Raw genomic sequence first — 12,481 nt, forward strand, 5'->3', positions numbered from 1 at the left:
TTTTCTGATAACACTGTGGTCTTTTTAAGTTGTGAGTGACTAGGGATTCGTGGTTTCTACATCAAACCAAAGTGATAAATAGCTATCAAGCCATAATCTGATAGTGCTGGTCTCAATGACTGTCTTGGAAAAAGAATGTCCCCATTGTAATGTTGTACAGGGCAAAGTGGAAGCCTGTCAGAAGGGTCTTAGTGTCATGCTTTTGCTCCAAAATGTGCTGGATATCAAGGATCATGTCACATTACTGTGTAAGGCAGTGCCCACATTGCTACATAAAACCATATTATGTAGACAAGACACCAACCACCAGCAAATATCAACACTGACATACCAGCTCCATCTTCCACCCATTAAAGTCAGCAGTAGATTTTCTAAAGTTTTTATTCAGGTAGTGCTTTATTAAAAGTCTTACTATTCAATTCAGAAAAGAGATATGTCTACATTTGTGAACATTAGAGGAAAAAATTCAGTAAAGAATTAAACATGTAAATTTCACATGCCCCACTGTTTTATTGAAAGTTTAAATCAGATCCTGCAGACACTTTACTAACACTGAATCTTAACAGAAGATGTTTATAAAACCACTAGACTGACATCTGAGCCCACGACTTCTGTCAAGAAAGAATCTGTTACTTACACAATGCACTTAGCATACTACCTAGCTTGAATAAAACATGGGTGTCATTCTTAATGCATTGTTGGTTAGTCAACAATCAGTTCAGTTCAGTCGCTCAGTTGTGTCCGACTCTTTGCGACCCCATGAATCACAGCACGCCAGGCCTCCCTGTCCCTCACCATCTCCCGGAGTTCACCCAAACTCATGTCCATTGAGTCGGTGATGCCATCCAGCCATCTCATCCTCTGTTGTCCCCTTCTCCTCCTGCCCCCAATCCCTCCCAGCATCAGAGTCTTTTCCAATGAGTCAACTCTTCGCATGAGGTGGCCAAAGTATTGGAGTTTCAGCTTTAGCATCAGTTCTTGGTGGCTCAGAGGTTAAAGTGTCTCCCTGCAATGCAGGAGACCTGGGTTCAATCCCTGGTTCGGGAAGATCCCCTGGAGAAGGAAATGGCAACCAACTCCAGTATTCTTGTCTGGAGAATCCCATGGATGGAGTAGTCTAGTGGGCTACAGTCCACAGGGTCGCAAAGAGTCGGACACAACTGAGCGACTTCACTTTCACTTTCCAAAGAACACCCAGGGCTGATCTCCTTTAGAATGGACTGTTTGGATCTCCTTGCAGTCCAAGGGACTCTCAAGAGTCTTCTCCAACACCACAGCTCAAAAGCATCAATTCTTTGGCACTCAGCTTTCTTCACAGTCCAAATCTCACATCCATACATGACCACTGGAAAAACCAACCATAGCCTTGACTAGATGGACCTTTGTTGGCAAAGTAATATCTCTGCTTTTCAATATGCTATCTAGGTTGGTCATAACTTTCCTTCCAAGGAGTAAGCGTCTTTTAATTTCATGGCTGCACTCATTATCTGCAGTGATTTTGGAGCCCCACAAAATAAAGTCTGACACTGTTTCCATTGTTTCCCCATCTATTTCCCATGAAGTGATGGGACCAGGTGCCATGATCTTAGTTTTCTGAATGTTGAGCTTTAAGCCAACTTTTTCACTCTCCACTTTCACTTTCATCAAGAGGCTTTTTAGTTCCTCTTCACTTTCTGCCATAAGGGTGGTGTCATCTGCATATCTGAGGTTATTGATATTTCTCCCGGCAATCTTGATTCCAGCTTGTGCTTCTTCCAGCCCAGCGTTTCTCATGATGTACTCTGATAGAAGTTAAATAAGCAGGGTGACAATATACAGCCTTGATATACTCCTTTTCCTATTTGGAACCAGTCTGTTGTTCCATGTCCAGTTCTAACTGTTGCTTCCTGATCTGCATATAGGTTTCTCAAGAGGCAGGTCAGGTGGTCTGGTATTCCCATCTCTTCCAGAATTTTCCACAGTTTATTGTGATCCACACAGTCAAAGGCTTTGGCATAGTCAATAAAGCAGAAATAGATGTTTTTCTGGAACTCTCTTGCTTTTTCCATGATCCAGTGGATGTTGGCAATTTGATCTCTGGTTCCTCTGCCTTTTCTAAAATCAGCTTGAATATCTGGAAGTTCACGGTTCACGTATTGCTGAAGTGTGGCTTGGCGAATTTTGAGCATTACTTTACTAGTGTGTAAGATGAGTGCAATTGTGTGGTAGTTTGAGCATTCTTTGGCATTGCCTTTCTTTGAGATTGGAATGAAAACAGACCTTTTCCAGTCCTGTGACCACTGCTGAGTTTTCCAAATTTGTTGGCATATTGAGTGCAGCACTTTCACTGCATCATCTTTCAGGATTTGGAATAGCTCAACTGGAATTCCATCACCTCCACTGGTTTTATTTGTAGTGATGCTTTCTAAGGCCCACTTGACTTCACATTCCAGGATGTCTGGCTCTAGGTGAGTGATCACACCATTGTGATTATCTGGGTCATGAACATCTTTTTCGTACAGTTTTTCTGTGCATTCTTGCCACCTCTTCTTAATATCTTCTGCTTCTGTTAGGTCCATACCATTTCTGTCCTTTATCGAGCCCATCTTTGCATGAAATGTTCCCTTGGTATCTCTAATTTTCTTGAAGAGGTCTCTAGTCTTTCCCATTCTGTTATTTGCCTCTATTTCTTTGCATTGATCACTAAGGAAGGCTTTCTTATCTCTCCTTGCTATTCTTTGGAACTCTGCATTCAGATGTTTATATCTTTCCTTTTCTCCTTTGCTTTTCACTTCTCTTCTTTTCACAGCTATTTGTAAGGCCTCCCCAGACAGCCATTTTCCTTTTTTGCATTTCTTTTGCATGGGGATGGTCTTGATCCCTGTCTCCTGTACAATGTCACGAACCTCCGTCCATAGTTCATCAGGCACTCTATCTATCAGATCTAGTCCCTTAAATCTATTTCTCACTTTCACTGTATAATCATAAGGGATTTGATTTAGGTCATACCTGAATGGTCTAGTGGTTTTCCCTATTTTCTTCAATTTCAGTCTGAATTTGGCAATAAGGAGTTCATGATCTGAGCCACAGTTGGCTCCCGGTCTTGTTTTTGTTGACTGTATAGAGCTTTTCCATCTTTGGCTGCAAAGAATATAATCAATCTGACTTTGGTGTTGACCATCTGGTGATGCCCATGTGTAGAGTCTTCTCTTGTGTTGTTGGAAGAGGGTGTTTGCTATGACCAGTGCTTTCTCTTGGCAAAACTCTATTAGCCTTTGCCCGGCTTCATTCCATATTCCAAGGCCAAATTTGCCTGTTACCCCGGGTGTTTCTTGAGTTCCTACTTTTGCATTCCAGTCCCCTATAATGAAAAGGACATCTTTTTTGGGTGTTAGTTCTAAAAGGTCTTATAGGTCTTTATAGAACCGTTCAACTTCAGCTTCTTCAGCGTTACAATAGTCAACAATAGTTTCGATAAATAAGGAAAGTCTTTATTACCAAAGATAGTTCTTTGGTTAAACAGCATTACTGGCAGATCAAAAGTGAAATGAAAGTGAAGTTGCTCAGTCGTGTCAGACTCTGCGACACCATGGACTGTAGCCTATCAGGCTTCTCCATCCATGGGATTTTCCAGGCAAGAGTACTGGAGTGGGCTGCCATTTCCTTCTCCAGCAGATCTTCCTGACCCAGGGATCAAACCCGGGTCTCCTGCATTGCAGGCAGATGCTTTACCCTCTGAGCCACCAGGGAAGCCCCTGGCAGATCAAGTCTCTCATCTAATCCAGATAAAGAGTATTCTATGGAAAAGCTACAATGGAAGCAAGCCTGCCATGCAAGGTGTGTGAAGGAGTGAACTGGTAGTGGTGCTTCCTACCATGAGACTATTACAGAGGGAGAAACAGACAGAGAGGTTAGGGTTTAACAGAGACCAGAGGTCAGAAGGCACTCACTTCCTCAATTACAGTGTTGATTTCATTCACCTACCCCTGGAAACATCCAGGGTGGCAGTGAGCAGTAGAGAGAGGCAGAAATTTAAAGGGGAGTGGCGGTGGGGGAGGGCGTGGGCGGAGGGGATGGCTGTGTTTTATAGAGCCGATGACCAGTGCCTGCCAGGGACTTCTGACCATTTGCACCCTTTTGCTCAAACTCTTTCCTTCTCCTCCTTAATGTTCTTCTTTACTTTCTTGGAAATAGCCATTGCTCACCTTTTAAGATTCTAATCAGAAATCACATCTGCCAGGAAACACCCCTTATGTCAGGATAACTAGTCTTCCCCATCCCTATCACCCTGTTCTTATCACAACCTGTGGCAGGTACCCTTCTTGGGTAGATGGATACCCCCTGACTCTTCCTTATGATGTCATTCTCCAAGCAGTGGAAGTTTCTCCCAGTCACTGCTTAGGCATTTGCCCCGGGAAGAAATTTAAAGAGAAGTGAGCATAGTGATAATGAAGGGTGATGGGAAATTGTCTGTGAGGAGGACCTGCAAGGCTGAATGCAACCTGTTTTGACATCACCAGTGTGGTCACCATTGCAGTCAGTCTAACATAGTCTAGGACCAAAAGAGGCTCAGAATGAAGACAGGGCTACCTCTGTCTCTTGGAAGCAATAGAAAAACTATAACAAAGTAAATCTCAACAGGAAGAAGATTGGTGTGCCTGAAATACATACATGTGCTTATGTGTATTTGTGACATATGTGTGGATACATGTCTATATCTATAGCTATCCATCATTTAGTAAATGAGTGTACCAGCCACCCTAGACACACATCCTTTTGCTCTTAAGAGAAATGTTCTTGGCGTGCCTTGACTGACACTCATTCAGATGAGATAATCCCAACAGAATTCCTTATCTTGTCACTCCCAAACCCAGCTAATGTTCCACGTTTTAAAGTAATTATTTCTGTCCTTTTCTCTAAGGTGGTTAGGCCAAATTACTAATTCCCAAACTAATCAAAAATGAGATCTTTGAGAAGTCTGCTACTCATGATATTGGCACTTTTAACAGATTCAGAAGGAGCCTACTCAAGAAAACATAAGGATGACTAATTTCTGCTCAAACATGATAAACTGCATGGCACAGACTTAACAAGATTGTCTGAATCAAATATAAAAAGACCAGCTTCAAGATAGATTTGCAAGAATGTGTTCCTAATTTAAAAAGAACATCATCTAGTCAAATTACTTGTGAAGTATTTCTGTCAGATTTTCCCATATCATACTTCAGAGGTCAGTACACTTTTTCAAGAATGGGCAGGATAGTAAACATTTTCAGCTTTGCAGGCCACACAGTGTCTTATTCAACTCTGCCATTGGAGTAGGGGAGCAGATCTAGAAAACAGGTGCCAGTAGAACTCAGATACTAATTGAAATGATAATCGCAGCTGAGTTTCCAGAGCCCTGACTCCTTCATACTCAGAGCTATGGTAGGTAGAATTGCTCCCCAGATAAGGAGACTGAGCAAACAGCTAATGATTGTGTGCTCAGTTGCTTTAGTCATGTCTGACTCTTTGTGACCCTCTGGACTGTAGCCTGCCAGGCTCCTCTGTCCATGCAGATTCTCCAGGCAAGAATAGTGGAGTGGGTTGCCATACCCTCCTCCAGGGGATCTTCCCAACCCAGGGATTGAACTCAGGTCTCTTACATTTCTTACACTGGCATGTGGGTTCTTTACCACTAGCACCATTGAGAAGCCCAGTTAATGATTGGCAGAGCCTTGATTTGAAGTTGGTTAATTGGCTCCAGGGCCTCTACCATTAACCCACTGGACTCTCCTGTCTCCATCCAGATGACTCTTCTCATTCTGCCACTGACTTATACAAATCTGTAAAGGTTCTTTGGAGAAACAGAATCAAGAGGATGTGTGAGTGTATCTATACATCTATATTTATTTTTAAAAATTGGTTCATGTAATCATGGACATTTGATAAATCCCAAGTTGGCAGGGTAGGCTGACAGTCTGGAGACCCAACAAAGAATTGCAATTCAAGTCCCAAGGCAGTGGACTGGCAGAATTCCCTCTTGCTCCAGAGGTCAAATATTTATTCTATTCAGCTCTTCAACTGACTAGATGAGGCCCACTCCTATTATGGAAATTTACCAATTTAAATGTTTATCTCCTCCAAAAAACACTTTCACCAGAAACGTCCAGAATAACGTTGATCCAAATATCCAGGTGCCCATGGCCCAGCCAAATTGACACATGAAATTCACCATTGCCCAGTGATTCTCGCAAAAACCCATTCCAGTTCCTGCCTGGTTTCCCTGATCCTGATAGTCAGGTAGTGTCAAGTGAGTTGATTTTGGAAACACCTTTTGAAATTCTAACATCAAAGGTGCTATATAATTACCCAAGGTTTGTACTTCCTTCTTCTCACCCCTTACCCCCTTTTCCTTCCTTCATCTCCTCCTTCCCCGTCTCCTTTTTGTCTGGGAAAAGAAGGTGAGACAGAAAGAGACGTTTTAACAGTCAGAGTTTTGCAATGTGATGCCGTGGCGTGTTGCAACACTGTGATGCCTGAGGCAAATGAATCTAAAAGACAAATTTCATTTTAAGTGAATACACTGTATAATAAATCAGCACTCACCTATCTTAGAACCTTGATGTCTTTATATGTACTTTTTCTTCTTACTCCTCAGATAAGTAATTTTCAAAATGGAACAGAGTTTGAAGAATTGAAGTTCAGCTCCTAATTTCCCACGGGTTATGTTGAAAACCTATTCACATATGATTATTTACATCATAGCCTTATTGCAAAAGGGAAATGACTGGATCTTAGGCAGCTACAGCCACGACCTTCTGAGTCCCTTCATTCTGAGAGCAGGGTACTCGCCTGCTCTCAGGCGAGTTTGATGACACAGATACAAAGAAGTGGTGTTTTCTCCACATGGTAAGCCAAAGGCCTAGAAGGACAAGTACAGGAAAAAGGCTACCTTTTGGAGTATCTATGCTAAGTTGCGGAGAAGGCAATGGCACCCCACTCCAGTACTCTTGCCTGGAAAATCCCATGGATGGAGGAGCCTGGAAGGCTGCAGTCCATGGGGTCACTGAGGGCCGGACACAACTGAGCAATTTCCCTTTCACTTTTCACGTTCATGCATTGGAGAAGGAAATGGCAACCCACTCCAGTGTTCTTGCCTGGAGAATCCCAGGGACGGGGGAGCCTGGTGGGCTCCCGTCTATAGGGTCGCACAGAGTTGGACACGACTGAAGTGACTTAGCAGCAGTACCAGCATGCTAAGTTGCCATGAGCAGCCTGCCCTAGTTACCATTATATTTCAGAATGAATGCTTCAGTTGGAAAGGCAAAAGATAATCCCTTAATATCAAATCAAATTAAAAATACAGAGGACTTCCCTGGTGGTCTGGTGGTTTCAACTCAGGAGTTCCAATGCAGGGGGTGAGGGTTTGATTCTTATTCAGAACCCACATGCCATGTGGCATGGCTAAAAATCAATCAATCAATAAATAGCTTGGATAACTAAATACTGGAGATGATTAAAGGTTAAAAAAAAACTTTCAAAGTGAATTTTTATTCAAAATCACCAAAACTCAGAAAGAAATGAAATCTCCATCAATTGATGAGTGGGTCATCAAATGTGGTATATCCATATAATGGAATACTATTCAGCAATAAAAAAGAACATATCACTATATGGAGCAACATGGATGAATACCAAAAGCATTATGCTAGATGAAAGAAGCCAGATTCAAAATGCAACATCTTTTATGGTGGTGGTGGCTTAGTTGTTAAGTTTTGTCTAATTCTTGTGACCCCGTGGACTGTAGCCCACCAGGCTCCTCTGTCCATGAGATTCTCCAGGCAAGAACACTGGAGTGGGTTGCCATTTCTTTCTCCAGGGGATCTTCCTGACACAAGGATCAAACCCAGGTCTCCTGCATTGCAGGCAGATTCTTTACCAACTGAGCTATGAGGGAAGCCCCACTTTATAAGTTTAATATAATTTTCTGGAAAAGGCAACATGATAGGGACAGAAATTAGACCAGTGATTGCCAGGGGCTAGAGATGACAGATGTCAAAAAAGATGTCCTTTTCATTATAGGGGACTGGAATGCAAAAGTAGGAACTCAAGAAACACCCGGGGTAACAGGCAAATTTGGCCTTGGAATATGGAATGAAGCAGGCCAAAGGCTAATAGAGTTTTGCCGAGAGAAAGCACTGGTCATAGCAAACACCCTCTTCCAATAACACAAGAGAAGACTCTAGACATGGGCATCACCCGATGGTCAACACCAAAGTCAGATTGATTATATTCTTTGCAGCCAAAGATGGAGAAGCTCTATACAGTCAACAAAAACAAGACCGGGAGCCAACTGTGGCTCAGATCATGAACTCCTTATTGCCAAATTCAGACTGAAATTGAAGAAAATAGGGAAAACCACTAGAGCATTCAGGTATGACCTAAATCAAATCCCTTATGATTATACAGTGAAAGTGAGAAATAGATTTAAGGGACTAGATCTGATAGATAGAGTGCCTGATGAACTATGGATGGAGGTTCACGACATTGTACAGGAGACAGGGATCAAGACCATCCCCGTGCAAAAGAAATGCAGAAAAGGAAAATGGCTGTCTGGGGAGGCCTTGCAAATAGCTGTGAATAGAAGAGAAGCGAAAAGCAAAGGAGAAAAGGAAAGATATAAACATCTGAATGCAGAGTTCCAAAGAATAGCAAGGAGAGCTAAGAAAGCCTTCCTTAGTGATCAATGCAAAGAAATAGAGGCAAATAACAGAATGGGAAAGACTAGAGACCTCTTCAAGAAAATTAGAGATACCAAGGGAACATTTCATGCAAAGATGGGCTCGATAAAGGACAGAAATGGTATGGACCTAACAGAAGCAGAAGATATCAAGAAGAGGTGGCAAGAATGCACAGAAAAACTGTACAAAAAAGATGTTCATGACCCAGATAATCACAATGGTGTGATCACTCACCTAGAGCCAGACATCCTGGAATGTGAAGTCAAGTGGGCCTTAGAAAGCATCACTACAAATAAAACCAGTGAAGGTGATGGAATTCCAATTGAGCTATTTCAGATCCTGAAAGATGATGCTGTGAAAGTGCTGCACTCAATATGCCAGCAAATTTGGAAAACTCAGCAGTGGCCACAGGACTGGAAAAGGTCTGTTTTCATTCCAATCTCAAAGAAAGGCAATGCCAAAGAATGCTCAAACTACCACACAATTGCACTCATCTTACACGCTAGTAAAGTAATGCTCAAAATTCTCCAAGCCAGGCTTCAGCAATACGTGAACCATGAACTGCCAGATGTTCAAGCTGGTTTTAGAAAAGGCAGAGGAACCAGAGATCAAATTGCCAACATCCACTGGATCATGGAAAAAGCAAGAGAGTTCCAGAAAAACATCTATTTCTGCTTTATTGACTATGCCAAAGCCTTTGACTGTGTGGATCACAATAAACTGTGGAAAAATTCTTACAGAGATGGGAATACCAGACCACCTGACCTGCCTCTTGAGAAACCTATATGCAGATCAGGAAGCAACAGTTAGAACTGGAAATGGAACAACAGACTGGGTCCAAATAAGAAAAGGAGTACGTCAAGGCTGTATATTGTCACCCTGCTTATTTAACTTCTATGCAGAGTACATCATGAGAAACGCTGGGCTGGAAGAAGCACAAGCTGGAATCAAGATTGCCGGGAGAAATATCAATAACCTCAGATATGCAGATGACACCACCCTTATGGCAGAAAGAGGAACTAAAAAGCCTCTTGATGAAAGTGAAAGAGGACAGTGAAAAAGTTGGCTTAAAGCTCAACATTCAGAAAATGAAGATCATGGCATCTGGCCCCATCACTTTATGGGAAATAGATGGGGAAACAGTGGAAACAGTGTCAGATTTTATTTTTCTGGGCAGCAAAATCACTGCAGATGGTGATTGCAGCCATGAAATGAAAAGATGCTTACTCCTTGGAAGGAAAGTTATGACCAACCTAGATAGCATATTGAAAACAGAGATATTATTTTGTCAACAAACTCCGTCTAGTCAAGGCTATGGTTTTTCCAGTGGTCATGTATGTATGTGAGGGTTGGACTGTGAAGAAAGCTGAGCGCCGAAAAATTGATGCTTTTGAGCTGTGGTGTTGGAGAAGACTCTTGCGAGTCCCTTGGACTGCAAAGAGATCTAAGCAGTCCATTCTAAAGGAGATCAGTCCTGGGAGTTCATTGGAAGGACTGATGCTAAAGCTGAAACTCCAATACTTTGGCCACCTCATGCGAAGAGTTGACTCATTGGAAAAAGACTCTGATGCTGGGAGGGATTGGGGGCAGGAGGAAAAGGGGACGACAGAGGATGAGATGGCTGGATGGCATCACCAACTCGATGGACATGAGTTTGGGTGAACTCTGGGAGCTGGTGATGGACAGGGAGGCCTGGCGTGCTGCAATTCATGTAATCGCAAAGAGTCAGACATCACTGAGCCACTGAACTGAACTGAGAGATGCCAGAATGGTCACAAACGGGCATGAGGGAACTTTTGGGAGTGATAGAACTATTACATCTTGAAATGTTAAGAAAATCCCTCATAAGGAAGAGTATTTACACACAGTATTTACAATACTGTATCATATTTATTGATATTTCTAGGCTACATAGTGCTTCCCTGGTGGCTCAGACGGTAAAGCATCTGCCTGCAATGCAGGAGACCCAGGTTCAATTCCTGGGTTGGGAAGATCCCTGGAGAAGGAAATGGCAACCTACTCTTGCCTGGAAAATTTCCATGGACTGAGGAGCCTGGTAGCCTACAGTCCATGAGGGTTGCAAGAGTCAGACATGACTGAGCAACTTCACTTTCTTTTCTTTATTTCGCTGGGCTACATGGTTCATCTCTAAGTTTTTTCAAATTGTTGCAAATCTCCAAAAAATTTTCCAATATATTTATGGAAAAAAGTTCACATAAATGTGGACCAGTGCTGTTTAAACCTGTACATTCAAGGGCCAACTGTGTATTGCTTACAATGGCTGAAACTTCCCACGTCCACACTGTGCTAGGTGCTGTCCAAGTATTATTTCATTTTCTGTTAAAAACAGCTCTATGAGGAAGGTACTATTAGCACTCTCATTTTTCAGATAAGGCTAGAGACAATAATTATTTGGTATTCCAAGTCACTGTCAATTAACATGAAAAAGCAACCAAACATTATTTTTCAAACTTTTGAAGGTTTTAGAATGCCTGAAATCCTGGTGTACTTATAGTCAAAATTCCACCAAGGTTGGCTGAATTCACAAATGCAGGACGCATGGATACAGAAGGCTAACAGTACTACTGGGTTTTACATAGAAGACTTGAGCATCTATGGATTTTCCTATCTGTGGGGGTCCTGGAACCAATCCCCCACGAATAGTGAAGGGGGACTGTGCTGAGTTATGTACCAGTTGTGAAGGAGGGAACCAAATTCGTACTGCCTTGTGAAAGACAGTTGTTTTCAAGATGGACCTACTAAAACGAAACCATCCAGATTGATACTGGACAAACCTTCCCCCTTTCCATTCTCCCCTTCCCAAAAGCTGGCATAAAAGCTTTTCATCTGTACAGATGAAACCAGACTCTTGTTTTCTAGGTGCTGTATCTCTTGAAAGGCTTAAGTAAATTGGAAACCATCATAGATTAAAAGAAGGCTGGATTTGCAATTGATTTGTGTGTCTCTAGCTTCAAGTAATGCAGGCATCTCTTTCATTATAACTCGATTAATCATCTGAACACAAGTCCTTAAATCTGACAAGTGTTAAGAGTGTGCTCACCAGTTACAAAGCAGTTTCTTCCATTTTTAAATGTAGAGAGCCTCCCTATAAGTTAACCTCACTAGTCATAGCTTTCATATAAGCAAAGCCCCACTTCCACATCATCTCCCAACTTGTATAGATAAAAATAGAATCCTATTGCTCCCTCTCTGCATCACATCCTCTTTTCTGGGTGATACAGCTTCCAGTCTTTTAAGCTGTTTCTTATCAACAGTGTCCAGGCTCTTGGCTCTGCTAGAACTTAGCTCTGCCCAGCATGCCACCACCTGAAGTTGCAATGAGGCTAAGATTGTACTGACTATTTTTGGTAACACATCACCTTGTTATGTGTTACCATAACACATAACAAGGCTTCCCTTCAGCTTGTAATGATAGAAATTACTTAAGGAAAAGATGAGGTCCCTGGCTCAGAAAAGTGGTGATGAGACCTGGGTATGCATGGAGGGTTTGACCAGGGCAGAGAACTCAGACTGCATCAGCACCGTGAAGATCTATCCTGTTGCTTGTGACAGGACAAGCTTGTGAGACTGGATCAGATCAGATCAGATCAGTCGCTCAGCGAGTATATAGTATATAGAATCCAGAAGGCCAGTGAGTTAATTCAGAATGAGTAACAACCGCTTCTAGGATCCAGATATGGCTCAGACTCAACACAACTTACTTCCCTTTCACCCAAAAATACCATAATATTTTTAGTCAAACACCTGCATGAAGTCTG

The 12,481-nt window shown here is 42.3% G+C and overlaps 1 non-coding gene across 1 annotated transcript; it reads left to right on the forward strand.

The window, feature by feature from the left end:
• The first annotated feature begins 10,621 nt into the window (after positions 1-10,621).
• On the forward strand, positions 10,622-10,693 carry TRNAC-GCA. The gene has a single exon. It is a non-coding gene; the product is annotated as a tRNA-Cys (tRNA).
• Positions 10,694-12,481: the final 1,788 nt, after the last annotated feature.

The sequence above is a fragment of the Bubalus bubalis genome, chromosome 1 (genome assembly GCF_019923935.1).
Source record: "Bubalus bubalis isolate 160015118507 breed Murrah chromosome 1, NDDB_SH_1, whole genome shotgun sequence".
Classification (NCBI taxonomy): Eukaryota; Metazoa; Chordata; class Mammalia; order Artiodactyla; family Bovidae; genus Bubalus; species Bubalus bubalis.